Below are 14,987 nucleotides of genomic sequence, written 5' to 3' on the forward strand. Positions count from 1 at the left end.
CAATCAGGGAAGTCCTATAAGATTTTATTTAACCTTAATTACTACCATCTAAAAGCCCTATTTTCTAAGGCAATCACAGGGGGGTTAGGACTTCAACGATGAATTTGAGGGAGCAGGACACAATTCAGTCTATGTTGTTGTCCTTCAGTCACTAAGTCATCTGACTCTTTGCAACCCTGCGTACTGTAGCATGCCAGGCTCCTCTGTTCTCTGCTATCTTTCAGTTTGCTCAGATTAATGTCAGTTGAGTAGAAATGCTTTTTAACCATCTCATCCACTGCTGCCCCCTCCTTCTTTTGCCTTCAGTCTTTCTTAGCTTCAGGGTCTTTTCCAATGAGTAGGCTCTTCAAGTGACCAAAGCACTGGAGCTTCAGCTTCAGCATCAGTTCTTCCAATGAATATTCAGGGTTGATTTTCCTTAGGATTTACTGGTTTGATCTCCTTGCAGTCCAAGAGACTCTGAAGAGTCTTCTCCAGCACCACAATTTGAAAGCATCAGTTCTTCAGGACTCAGTCTTCCTTATGGTTCAACTCTCATATTCATACGTGACTACTGGAAAAATCATAGCTTTGACTATGTGGACATTTGTCACCAAAATGATGTCTCTGGTTTTTAATACACTGTCTAGGTTTGACATAGCTTTCCTTTCAAGGAGCAAGACTCTTTTAATTTCATGGCTGCAGTCACTGTCTGCAGTGATTTTGGAGCCCAAGAAAATAAAATCTGTCACTGCTTTCACTTTTCCCCCTTCTATTTGTCATGAAGTGATGGGACTGGATGCCACAATCTTAGTTTTTTGAATGTTGAGTTTTAAGCCAGATTTTTCACCCTCTTGTTTGACCCTCATAAAGAGGCTCTTTAGTTCCTCTTCACTTTCTGCCATTAGAGTGGTATCATCTGCGTATCTGAAGTTGTTGATATTTCTCCTGGAAATCTTGATTCCAGCTTGTGCTTCATCTAGCCTGGCATTTTGCATGATATACTCTGCATATAAGTTAAATAAACAGGGTTGCAACATATAGCCTTGTTGTATTCCTTTTGCAATTTGGAACCAGTCAGCTGTTTCATGTCCAGTTCTAACTGTTGCTTCTTGACCTGCATACAGGTTTCTCAGGGGAAAGGTAAGGCGGTCTGGTACACTCATCTCTTGAAGAATTTTCCACAGTTTGCTGTGATATACACACTAAAAGGCTTTAATGTAGTCAATGAAGCAGAAGTAGGTATTTTCCTGGAACTCCCTTGCCTTGTCCATGATCCAACAAATATTAGCAATTTGATCTCTGGTTCCTCTGCCTTTTCTAAACTCAGCAAGTACATCTGGAATTTGTCAGTTCACATACTGCTGAAGCATAGCTTGAAGGATTTTGAGCATAACCTTACTTGCATGGGAGGAAGGGGGTGACAGAGGATCATGGTTGGATGGCATCATCAACTCAATGGACATGAGTTTGAGCAAACTCCAGGAGATAGTAAAGGACAGGGAAGCCTGGCATGCTGCAGTCCATGGGGTTGCAAAGAGTCGGACATGACTGAGTGACTAAAAACAAAATGAGAAATGAGCACAATTATACAGTAGTGTGAATATTCCTTGGCATTGGCTTTCTTTGGGATTGGAATGAAAGTGACCATTTCCAGTTGTGACCACCACTCAGTTTAGTTCAGGTGTCCAACTCTTTGAGACCCCATGGACTGCAGCATGCCAGGCTTCCCTGTCCAACACCAACTCCTGGAGCTTGCTCAACTTCATGTCCATTAAGTCAGTGATGTCATCCAACTATCTCATCCTCTGTCATCCCCTTCTCCTGCCCTTAATATTTCCTAGCATCAGGATCTTTTCCAATGAGTCAGTTCTTTGCATCAGGTGACCAAACTCTGGAGTTTCAGTTTCAGCATCAGTCTTTCCAGTGAATATTCAGGACTGATTTCCTTTAGGATGGACTGGTTGGATCTCTTTGCAGACTAAGGGACTCCAAAGAGTCTTCTCTGACAACACCGTTCAAAAGCATCAATTCTTTGGTGCTCAGCTTTCTTTATAGTCCAACTCTCACATTCATACATGACTAATGGAAAAACCAAAACTTTGACTAAACAGACCTTTGTTGACAAAGTAATGTCTCTGCTTTTGGATATGCTGTCTGGGTTTGTCCCAGCTTTTCTTCCAAGGAGCAAGCGTCTTTTAATTTCATGGCTGCAGTCACCATCTGCAGTGATTTTGGAGTCCAAGAAAATAAAGTCTATCACTGTTTCCATTGTTTCCTCATCTGTTTGCCATGAAGTGATGGGACTGGATGCCATGATCTTCATTTTTTGAATGTTTAGTTTTAAGCCAGCTTTTTCACCCTCCTTTTTCACTTTCATCAAGAGGCTCTTTAGTTCTTCTTCACTTTCTGCCATAAAAGTGGTGTCATCTGCCTATCTGAGATTACTGATATCTGTCCCAGTATTCTTGATTCCAGCTTGTGCTTCACCCAGCCTGGCATTTCACATGATGTACTCTGCATATAAGTTAAATAAGCTGGGTGACAATATACAGCCTTGATGTACTCCTTTCCCAATTTGGAACCAGGCTGTTGTTCTATGTCCAGTTTGAACTGTTGCTTCTTGACCTGCACACAGATTTCTCAGGAGGCAGGTCAGGTGGTCTGGTATTCCCATCCTTTGAAGAATTTCCCAGTTTGTTGTGATCCACACAGTCAAAGGCTTTGGCATAGTCAATAAAGCAAATATAGATGTTTTTCTGTAACTCTCTTGCTTTTTCTATGATCCAATGGATATTTGCAACTTGATCTTTGGTTCCTCTGTGTTTTCTAAATCCAGCTTGAACACCTGGAAGTTCACAGTTCATGTACTGTTGAAGCCTTGCTTTGAGAATTTTGAGCATTACTTTGCTAGTGTGTGAGATGAGCACAATTGTGCGGTAGTCTGAACATTCTTTGGCATTGCCTTTCTTTGAGATTGGAATGAAACCTGACCTTTTCCAATCCTGTAGCCACTGCTAAGTTTTTCAAATTTGCTGGCATATTTAGTGCAGCACTTTCACAGCATCATTTTCTAGGATTTGAAATAGCGCAGGTAGAAATTTGTCACCTACACTAGTTTTGTTAATCAAAATGCTTCCTAAGGCCCTTCTGACTCCACACTCCAGGATGTCTGGCAACTAAACCATCACAGTTATCCAGGTCATTACAATTTTTCTGGTATAGTTCTTCTGGTACTCTTGCTATCTCTTCTTAACCTCTTCTGCTTCTGTTAGGGTCTCTCCACTTCTGACCTTTATTGTGCCCTTCCTTGCATGAAATATTCCCTTGATATCTCCAGTTTTCTTGAAGCGATCTCGCTTTCCCATTTTATGGTTTGACTCTATTTATTCTGTTGTTTCCTATATTTCTTTGCATTGTCCATTTAAGAAGGCCTTATCTCTCCTTGTCATTCTCTGGCACTCTGCATTCACTTGGCTGTATCTTTCCCTTTCTCCCTTGCCTTTTGCTTCTCTTCTTTCCTTAGCTATCTGTGATTCATGATTTAGTCTACCTACTAAATACCAAATCCAGTGAAACATAATCAGTGTCTCAGTGTTCATAACAGTTTTACTATAAGAAAAAAATTAAGTACAAAATGTACATTGGCAGTTAAATGGACATACTGTAGTCTAATCATATAATGGAACATTACAGCAGTGCTAAAGAGGAATGAATAATTTCTATACACAACAATGTGGATGAATCTCAAAATAACTGTACCAAGTAAAGAAATTTTTAAAAAGTACATAATATATTATTCAGGGCTTCCCTGGTGGGTCAGATGGTAACGAATCTGCTTGCAGTGCAGGAGACCTGGGTACAATCCCTGGGTCAAGACGATCACCCAGAGAAGGGAATGACTACTCACTCCTGTTTTCTTGCCTGGAGAATCCCATGGACAGGGTAGCTTGGCAGGCTACAAATACATAGGCTCGCAAAGAATCACACACGACTGGGCAACTAACACTCTCCCTTTCAATGTATTATTCAGTTTATATAAAATTCTAGAAAATGCAGTTAATCTATGGTGACAGAAAGCAGGCTAGTACTTGCCTGAATGGATGAATAAAGGCAAAGAGAGAGGAGAGGTGAAGTCACTCAGTCATGTCCAACTCTGTGACCCCATGGACTATAGCCTGCAAGGCTCCTCTGTCCATAGGATTTATCAGGCAAGAATACTGGAGTGGGTTGCCATTTCCTTCTCCAGAGGATCTTCCCAACCCAGGGATTGAACCTGGGTGTCCTGCATTGCAGGCGGACTCCTTACTGGCTGAGTCAGGAGGGAAGTCCAAAAAAGTGAAAGTGACTCAGTCCTATTTGGCTCTCTGTGACTTCTCCAGGCCAGAATACTCAAGTGGGTAGCTTTCTCCCTTCTCCAGCGGATCTTCCCTACCCAAGAATCAAACTGGGGTCTCCTGCATTGCAGGTGGATTCTTTACCAACTGAGCCATCAGGGAAACCCCAATAAAGGCAGAGAGGGATGGATTACAAAGGGATATGAGGCAACTTTTAGAGTTGATGGAAATATTGATTATAGTGATGGTTCCATGGGTTTATATAGGTTACAGATTAGTAAATCATATAATTTAAATATGTGCAGCTTATTATATATCAATCATACCTAAATATAACTGTAAAAAATAAAACTAAACCCACAAAACAAAAAAAAACAAAACATACCAACTATGTGCCATATATACTAGTAAGTGCTTAATGCACATCTACCTAAACATCATTGAAAGAAGACACTAATATTCATTGATTGTTTCCATGGTTTCAGAAAAAAAATGCAAGGTCCTGGTAACTTTTTATTAAAATTTGATCCCTAGAAATGTCATAACACTAAGATTAAAGAAAAAGTCCAAAAGTTTCTGGAACTGGGTAATAGTGGCTGCTTCTTGAAAGAACTAAGAGGCTAGGGGGAAAAGATAGGTAACTTCTAAAATTGGTCACATGCATGTAGTATTTATATTAAGAGGTTCTTCTCAATGTAATAGAGGAGGGCAAATTATAGAGGAGAGAAGAGATCTAAGGAAGCAGCCACGAGCCAAGGAATGTAGGCAACCTCTAGAAGCTAGAGGCAAGGAAGTAGATTCTCACCTAGAGCCTCCAAAAGAACTCAGTCTTGTGGACACTATTTAGAGCTTCTGACTCTAGAACTGTTAAGATAATAAACTTGTATTGCTGTAAAGCCACATGTTTTCGGTAAGATGTTACTGTAGCAATAGAAAACTAACATTAGATCCCAGTTCATCTCATAGTTGAGAAATTACTTATGTAAGTTTGACAACATTAGTAGGAAACCAGCGAAAAAAAGTTATTTTTAAGAAAAAATTTGATATTTAAAAAATGCAGTAAAAAATCACAGGAATTGATTTAAATGTGTTTCCATAAAATATTTTATCCAGTGATGATTTATAGCAAATAAAGCAAATTAAACATGTGTAAGCTTCTGGTGATAATGATGAAATTAAGCAACTAGTCATTCATTAAGAGCAAGACCACATTTCCACCCAGTTTATCAGTATCACTGAATACTAGAATACACTAGACAATGCCTTAAGAGTTTTAAGGGAAAGTAAATTCAGTTATATTGACAGCATTACTTCCTATTCTTTTATATGTAGTTATTGAGGATATTCTTCTAAAAAACAGGAAGATTTACCAAGAACATAGACCAAGATTCTAGAAGAGTAGCTCCAACTTTGGAGCAGAATAAAAGGAGGCTCTTAGCAGTACAATAGAGTTTAAGAACAGTTAGGCAAAGTCGGAGTAGAAGGCCAAAGGTCAATCAGGTCTCATCACCAGAGGAGAAAAGAAAGAAATCATCTCTGTAAAAGGATAGAGAAAACAGAAAAACTTGATTAGATAAACTATGTAAAACATATAGGAAAAAAGTACAATTTGAAGCTCTAGAAGCAATAAAGCCAAATGAGCAGCTTACGGTCCAAGTATGCTGCACACATATTTGGGCAATGGGTAATGGGGGAGAGAATTTATTTGATCCCTGCTCTGCATGTTCTGAGTGGCTTTCTAGTGGTTGTGACAGAGGTCTTAAAAAAGAAAGAGAAAGTGAAAGTCGCTCAGTTGGGTCCGACTCCTTGCAACCCCATGAACTCTCCATGGAATTCTCCAGGCCAGAATACTGGAGTGGGTAGTCTTTCCTTTCTCCAGGGGATCTTTCCAACCCAGGTTTCCTGCATTGCAGGTGGATTCTTTACCAGCTGAGCCACAAGGGAAGCCTAAGAATACTGGAGTGGGTAGCCTAGAGAACAAAATGTAATCCCGGCACTTCTCATAGCTTGGAAGTTGGCTGTTAATTTAGAATCAACTAATAGACAAAACACAAATGATATTGACTGTGTTTAAGGGAGGTGAGCAGAAGGTGGGAAGGAAGAATGGTGGTATTAATACTAGAACTGAAATATTATCTTAGGTTGAAGTATTATCTAGAGTTTCACAATATTCTGTTAAAAGTTAGAAAGATAACCAACAAAAGAGCTGAGATTAATGTAATTTATAAAGAAAGCTGAGTGCAGAAGAATTGACGCTTTTGAACTGTGGTGTTGGAGAAGACTCTTGAGAGTCCCTTGGATTGCAAGGAGATCCAACCAGTCCATCCTAAAGGAGATCAGTCCTCAGTGTTTATTGGAAGGACTGATGTTGAAGCTGAAACTCCAATACTTTGGCCACCTCATGTGAAGAGCTGACTCATTTGAAAAGACCCTGATGCTGGGAAAGATTGAAGGCAGGAGGAGAAGGGGACGACAGAGGATGAGATGGCTGGATGGCATCACCGACTCGATGGACATGGGTTTGGGTGGACTCTGGGAGCTGGTGATGGACAGGGAGGCCTGGTGTGCTGCGGTTCATGGGGTCAAAAAGAGTTGGACACGACTGAATGACTGAACTGAACTGAAGTATCAGAAGACTTGTTGTTACCACAATCCTTATCTTCTATGATCGTGTCCTTAGATACTGTCTAAAACTGATATGAGCATATTTAGAAATATTGAAGTAATCACAAACAAAAACATGTAAAATAGGTTGTCCCTGGTGAATAGGCCTAGGGGTAGAAAGGATTAGCATGAGATTTGTTGCTATTCATCACAAATTCTTTTGTGCAGTTTGATTTGTTACAGTATAATTAGTTTCATTTGTTGCCATTTGTACACTTCTTTGACTGAAAAAAACATTAGAGACTGGTTGCTCTGTTTATATGGAAACAATATTTTAGACATCTACCTTTATCAAAGTTGACTCCCTGAAATATGTCAGGCCTCCTTTCAGAACTTTTAAAATGAAATTCCAAGGACACCTAGATACTTGGACTAAGCAAATGGCTGTTCTACTGATAATTTACTCTTTACCCTAAATGATATTTACTTAGTTTCTCAGTCATGTCTGACTCTTTGTGACCCCATGGATTTATAGCCTGCCAGGTTACTCTGTCCATGGGATTCTCCAGGCAAGAATACTGGAGTGGATAGTCATTCCCTTCTCCAGGGGTTTTCTCAACTCAGGGATCAAACTCAGGTCTCCTGCATTACAGGCAGATTCTTTATTATCTGAGATACCACAGAAGACCAAACGACATGTAAGAGTCCTTAACTCTACCATTACTAGCTCCAGCACTCTGCTTACGAGATTTCTTTTTAAAAGTTTCTGAGTAGTTCTTTTCTTCAATTATTTGGGGGACAGAGTTTTTCCTGAACCCAGTTTTACTGATTCTGAAAGGGGAGGACTTCTGGTCTTGGGACAGAATTGATTTTTCATGTTTAGAAGGAGTTAGGAAAAAAGAGGGGTGGGATGAGGTGGGAGGTGGGAGGGAGGTTCCAGAGGGAGGGGACATATGTATATCTATGGCTGATTCATGCTGATGTATGGTAGAAACCAATACAATATTGTAAGGCAACTGCCTTTCAATTAAAAATAAATAAATTAAAATGTTTTAAAAAATGGAATGGAAAAAGTCAGAGTTTAATCTGATAGGTAGGCCACTATGGCACATTACTGCCACCAATTGGCAGCACACCTTAATTGCAAGAGTAGAAAAGAAGGGAAAACCATTTATGATTTTTGCAAAAGTCTAATGGCACCCCACTCCAGTACTCTTGCCTGGAAAATCCCGTGGATGGAGGGGCCTGGTGGGCTGCAGTCCATGGGGTCTCTGGGAGTCGGACATGACTGAGCGACTTCATTTTCACTTTTCACTTTCATGCATTGGAGAAGGAAATGGCAACCTACTCCAGCGTTCTTGTCTGGAGAATCCCAGGGATGGGGGAGCCTGTTGGGCTGCCGTCTCTGGGGTCGCACAGAGTCAGACACAACTGAAGTGACTTAGCAGCAGCAGCAGCAGCAGCTGATAAGCAACAGGAAATATCCTGTAGCCAAGTGAAAAATGCAAAGGAAGAATACTTGATTTGGGAAGAGTAAATTAAGACAGTGGTCATGATCCCTAAAATACTATGTTACAGATATCCATGGAGGTAGTCAAAATGAAGTATGATAAAGTATAATCAGAAGACTTTTCTTTAGTCTAAATATCAAGAGGTGTGTCTGGAACTCTGTTATAAGGTATGGGAAAGGGGAGAATCATGAATAAAATGTTACTTCAAACAGTTTTTCTTACAAGATCTATATGAGGAAAAGTATAAAATTCTGATGAACACAATCAGAAAAGAACGAAATAAATGAAGACATGGCTAGGAAGACTCAATATCATCAAGATGTCAGTTCTTCCCAAATTGATCTTAGATTCAATGCAATATAAATGAAAATCCCAGCAAGTTATTTTATGACTATCAACAAATTGATTCTGAAGTTTATATAGGGAGGCAAAAGACCCAGAACAGCCAGCATAATATTGAAGGAGAGGACTAATGCTACCTGAAAGGTGGAGGACTAATGCTACCTGACTTCAAGACTTAATATTAAGCTACAGTAATCAAGATAGCTGTGGTACTCACGAAAGAATAGACAAATAGATCAATGGAAGAGAATAGAGAGCCCAGAAGTAGACTCCTATAATCAACTGATATTTGACATAGGAGCAAAGGTAATACAGTGGAGTAAAGATAGTTTTTTCAATAAATGTTGCTAGAAGAACTGCATACCCACATTCCCCCAAAAGAAGAATCTAGACACAGGTCTTAGATCCTTCATAAAAATTAACTCAAAATGGATCATAGACCTAAATGTAAAATGCAAGACTATGAAGCTCCTAGATGATAACTGAGGAGAAAATCTAAATGACCATAGGTAGGGTGATAACTTTTTCTGTATTACCCAACTCCAAAGACACAATCCATGAAAGAAATAATTGATAAGTTGGACTTTCATAAAATTAAAAACTTCTGCCCTGGAAAAGACAACGCCAAGAGAATCAGAAGGCAAGCCACATACTGGGAAAAAATATTTGCAAAAGACATATCTATTAAAAGACTGTTGTACAAATAACTCTTAAAACTCAGCTATAAGAAAACAAACAACCCAATTTAAAAATGAGCTGAAGACTTTAACAGACATGTCACCAAAGAAGATACACAATAGCAAATATGCATACGAAAAGGTGGTCTACATAACGTGCCATCAGGGAAGTGCAAATTACAGCAACAATGAGATATCATAACATACTGATTAGAATGGCCAGAATCTGGAGCATTTTCAACACCAAATGCTGATGAAGATATGGAGCAACAGGAACTCTCTTACATTGCTGGTGGGAATGCAAAATAGCACTGCCACTTTGGAAGACAGTTTGGCAGTGTCTTACAAAACTAAAGATACTCTTACCATATGCTCCAGCAATCACACTCCTTGGTATTTACTCAAAGGAGTTGAAAACTTATGTCTGCACAAAGACCTATATAGGAATGTTTGTTGTTGTTTAGTGACTCAGTTGTGCCCGATTCTTTGCGACCCATGGACTGTAGCCCACCAGGCTCCTCTGTCCATGGGATTTCTCAGGCAAGAATATTGGAGTGAGTTGTCATTTCCTTTTCCAGGGGATGTTTCTGACCCAGGAATTGAACCTGCATCTCCTGCATTGGCGGGTAGATTCTTTACCACTTAGCCACTGGGGAAGTCCACAGGAACTTTATTCATAATTGCCAAAACTTGGAAGCAAACAACAGGTCCCTCAGTTACATGTGTGTGAGTGAATGAATAAATAAGACTGTGGTGTATCTGGACAATGAATTATTCTCTAAAAAGAAATGAGCCATTAAACCATCAAAAGACATGGAAGAGGCATGGAAGTGGCTAAAATGTATATTACAAAGTGAGAGAAGCCACTGAAAAGGCTACCTATCCATATGACAATAAAAATTAATGAATGCCAGGGATGAGGGAAGAGATGGATGAATACACAGAGCGTGGAGAATTTTTAGGGCAATGAAAAAACTATTATAATGATGGACGTATGTCACTACACATTTGTCCAAACTCATAGAAAGTACAATACTAAGAGTGAACCCTAGGGAATTGCTTGTGGACTTTGAGTGATTATAATGTGTCAATATATGTTTATCCTCAGTAACAACTGTATCATTCTGGTGAATGATGTTGATTACAGGGGAGGCTTTACATGTGTGCAGGCTCAATTTTGTTGTGAACCTAACAGTGCTCTAAAAAAGTCATTAAAAAAAAGGCTTCTGCGAAAGGAATGCAATCATTACTGTCAGGAAGCAAGTTGGCTGAATGTCTTCTACTTTAAGCAGGACCCTAAGGTCAATGGAATAACTTTGAAATCTTCTTCAAGCTAAAATTATCCAGAAAGGAAAAAGATGTAAGTTCAGCCAAAATTTAAAAGGAGTTCTGCCATCTAAATAGCCACAAGTTAGCTTTTTATAAGGCAAAGTTCTTCACATTGTTGGTTAATAAATGTTAATGATTTATTCTGTAAAGCATTTATATTACATTTACATGTAATTCTGTAATGCAATTAAATTTTTATAATAATAAAACTTTCAAATTTAGTATTTTATGTATTATATACTTTGGGACCAGATTGGCTAAGAGATGAGTTGAAACAAAAGTCTAATAGGCATGTGCTTCCTCTTTAGACAACTAACCTATCAACCTGAATCTTCAAAGTGGGTCAGGTCTCATTTCAGGTCAAATATTTGTTCTATTGATACTTTACTCCCTACCGCAAATAATACTTAAGAATCCTTAGCTCTATCCGTATTAGTTCCAGGTATTCTTTTTGACATTTTTGTTCATACCTCTAACTTGAAGCTGTTAATGATAATTGTGGTGTTTGAAAACCGTTGCTGAGATCTTTGGACTCTTGGTTAAGAATTTCATGAAAGCAGAGGCTCCTGGGAAACATCTGGCTCTGCAACAAAGTCAACTTGCTGTAGGACCTATAGACTTCTCTGGTGGCTCAGACGGTAAACGTCTGCCTACAATGTGGGAGACTCGGGTTCGATCCCTGGGTTGGGAAGACCCTCTGGAGAAGGAAATGGTAACCCACTCCAGTACTCTTGCCTGGAAAATCCCATGGACGGAGGAGGTTACAGTTCATGGGGTTGCAAAGAGTCAGACACGACTAAGTGACTGAACTTAAACTTTCTACTTTATCTTGGGCTTCCCTGATGGCTCAGTTGGTGAAGAATCCGTCTGCAATGAAGGAGACCCCAGTCTGACTCCTGGGTTGGGAAGATCTGGTGGAGAAGGGATAGGCTACCCACTCCACTATTCTTGCGGTTCCCTTGTGGCTCAGCTGGTAAACAATCCGCTCGCAATGCGGGAGACCTGGGCGCCATCTTTGGGTTGGGAAGATCCCCTGGAAAAGGGAAAGGTTACCCACTCCAGTCTTCTGGCCTGGAGAATTCCATGGACTGTGGACTACAGTCCATGGGGTCAGATGACTGAACCACTTTTACTTTATCTTATCAAATAGATAAAAGTTGAATGTACCTGATAGTACAAAGCTACTAAGAGGAATCAGAAACTTGAGTAAGAAAGATGCATTATTTTAAATGTTGAATTTTGCACTGGAGCTTCCTGGCAAGAAAGCTGAATATGAGGAATGCTAGGGGAAAATCAGGAACAGATAGTAATTTAAGGAGACTTTTGAAGGGCAATAATGTAGTAGAGAACACCACAGAGAGCTAAGAGCTGACCTATGGGTTGGAACAAAGAGGAGGCATTAGCAAAGGAATACAAAGACCAGAAAACCAGATAGGTTGTAGATCCCAGGAATTGTCTTAAAAAGTTGGGGAGGGGGGCACAGGGTTTCAAGAAGGAGATAAGGATTGGGTGTGCCAAGAAAAATAGGATGAGAAAATGGTTGAAAGTTAGAACTTGTGGACTTTAAAGTGTAAATTCAGTTTGCCATTATGGGTTAGATTGATAAAAGGTAAGGAATAAGGTGGAAGCAGGAGACTACTTCTTTTAAGAAATGTGACAGTGAAAAGGTTGATATTACAGTAACTGGAGGTAGTAGCACACATTTTTAAAAAGCCCTTGGAAATTGTTGAAAAACAGAAAGAAGCCAATGGCTACGATACTGAAGATATAAGATCCTAGGAAAGTAGTGGTCGAAGGAGGAAAAGGAATGGACGACATAGGTAGTCCTGGAAGAAGCACTGATGTTGGGGAGAAGGGGAGAGGGAGAATGAGTTAATTTGGTGAGAATTTGAAAGGTCATGAACACGGCGTGTCAACAAATATTTTAAGATGGAGAGAATATCAAACTGGAATTCCATGGCTCTGATCCCTGTTAACCAGATGATTTTATCTATTAGTATGGATCGGGACTGGCACCTTAACAAGGAAAATGAGAAACAGTTTGTAGAGAATACGATAGGAATTCATCCAAAGATGAGTTTATATATATATCAAGTGGGAGTGTGGTCACGACTTCATAGCCATCCAGGTAGAACTGGGGCTTCCTCCAGTGAAAAACCACACAGTGTGACCTTTGAGAGAGAAATCAGAAATAGGGATAATTTATTGGAGACTGACCCTTAAGACTATAAAGGAGTCGAGCGATTCTAAGGCAATACAGAAATAGAGCTGGCTGGCTACAGTAACAAGAGAATTTAGTCATAATGGGGCTGATGACCTGGGAGATTAAGGATTCACTTTTGTATTGAAAGTTTTGAGTGGGTGAAAGGTAGAAGCCACGATCAGGCAGAGGCGGGGGGTGGGGGGGGGGGGGAGAGTAGGGAAAAGGCAACATTCAAAAGCATATTTTGGTCATGATCTCACGCTAGTCAATTGTTTCCCTTTTGGCAGCTAAACGGCTACGATTCTCCCGTCCATTTCAGAGCTACTGAGAATAGTCCTAGGCTGTGGAAGGAGAAATCTGATTCCAAAGCGGAGGCTATATTTTCTCAATCTACTTACATTCTTCTCTCACTAACTAGCCAATGCTGCCGCCTTATGCAAAGCCGGCACCACGGAAAGGATCTGCTTTAGAGGTAGTGACGACGCCAATCGGCCTGGGGCGCGCAGTGTTGCGTCTAGATGCACGGCGAGGGAGGTCCCAAACAGCTCTCAAAACCTTTTCACCCTCGCCCGGGAGAGCACCTCGTCAACAGTAGACAATAAATCGCTCGTACAATGCTAAGCTCTGAGGCCCTGGTTGACACCAGGAGAGGCGGGAGCGTTAGCGCTGCCACCCCTCCGCTTTTCTGCAGAGCGCTTTTCTGCAGAGGCGGGGGATGGGGGCAGCAAGGCCGGGCGGGGCTGCGGGGGTGCGCTAGTCCCGCGACCTGGGGAGGGGCCGCGGTGAAGGGGCCAGGGGAGGGTTTCCCTCCCAGGTCTCAGAAAAGCTCCAAAAATGGCGGGCGGCAACTCAGCTAGCGGGGCGCGCAGGCGCCACCGCCGCCATCCTTCCGCCCGCCTTGGGCGGCCCACGAACCATCCACAGCCCCCTCACGGAGAGGTATGCGCCGCTTGCGATTGGCTGAGCTGGGCCAGCGCTCCGTGCGGGGGCCGGGCCGCCACGCAGCGGCCACGTTTCCCGCCCCGCTGGTGCGCGTGCGCGCAATCCCCACAGGAAAGCGTTCGCGCGCGTCCCCGCCGCGGCCCCCAGCTCGCGCCTCAGCTCCCTCCCCTTTCCGGGTAGGCCCGTCCCGTCAGCGAAGCAGTAAGCACCGCGGCCAGCAGAGGGCGGTCCGGACCCAAGTCTGCAGCGGCGCCATTGGCGTGTGGAAAATGCCACCAGATGGCGGGTTAGGATTGCAGCTCCGTTGAAGGCGCGGCCCCCGCTCCCGAACCCCCGGCGACCACCCCGTAACAACCCCCCCACATCGGGAATAACACACCGGAGACTTTTGGGGGGAAACTAGGTCGACGGCTGGCGGTGCCCGGATGGGCAGCTGAGGTGAGCGCGGGCGGCGGCGACGGCGGCGGGGGGCGGGAAAGAGGGGGAATGCGGCGGCAGCGGCGCGGGGGCTGGAAGCGCCGATCCAAGATGGAGGCCGGGCGAGAGCGAGAGAGCGCGAGCGGAGAGCGGGCGGGCCGGGCGCGGGCCCCGCGCGGGGGAGGGAGGCCGCGCAGGCCTGTGCGGGGCGCGGCGGTCGCCGGCCGTCCGGGCGCCAGCGGGGACGGCTGTGGGCGCGGCGGGCACCCCGGAACCCTAGTCGCTCCGCACCCCTCCCGCGGGCCCCGAAAATTGTGCCCCCGCCCGCTCGGGCACTACGGCGACGGGCGCGGAAGCCTTTGTGGCGCGCTCGGGCCCGCCGCCAAGCCCGCCCTCCGCCCCCCCCCGCCCGGACTCTCGGGACTCGCCCGCGCCCGGCGGGGCCGGGCCGAGGCGGGCTGGTGCGAATGCCATCCGCCGCCCTGCGTTTCTGCGGTGTTTTAGCGGCGGCGGCGTCGTCACATGACAACGAGCTCGCCTCGGCTGAGGGGCCTGGGGGTCGCTCGGCGAGGCGACCGGCCCAGGCCTCTTCTCAATGGGGAGGAGCGGGGGGCTGGCGCTTGGGGCAGAGGGGACGTCAAAGCCG

At 43.2% G+C, this 14,987-nt stretch overlaps 1 protein-coding gene and 1 pseudogene across 1 annotated transcript in view; both read left to right on the plus strand.

The window, feature by feature from the left end:
• Positions 1-13,577, plus strand: part of LOC128053160 (heterogeneous nuclear ribonucleoprotein A1-like) — an 80,330-nt pseudogene extending 66,753 nt beyond the window's left edge.
• Positions 13,578-14,325: 748 nt separating this feature from the next.
• Positions 14,326-14,987, plus strand: part of STAG1 (stromal antigen 1) — a 465,665-nt gene continuing 465,003 nt past the window's right edge. The window contains exon 1 of the mRNA XM_052642913.1: positions 14,326-14,362. The gene's annotated coding sequence lies outside the window, so the exon portion shown is untranslated. The remainder of the gene's footprint in view (positions 14,363-14,987) is intronic.

Source organism: Budorcas taxicolor, chromosome 1, assembly GCF_023091745.1.
Source record: "Budorcas taxicolor isolate Tak-1 chromosome 1, Takin1.1, whole genome shotgun sequence".
Lineage (NCBI taxonomy): Eukaryota > Metazoa > Chordata > Mammalia > Artiodactyla > Bovidae > Budorcas > Budorcas taxicolor.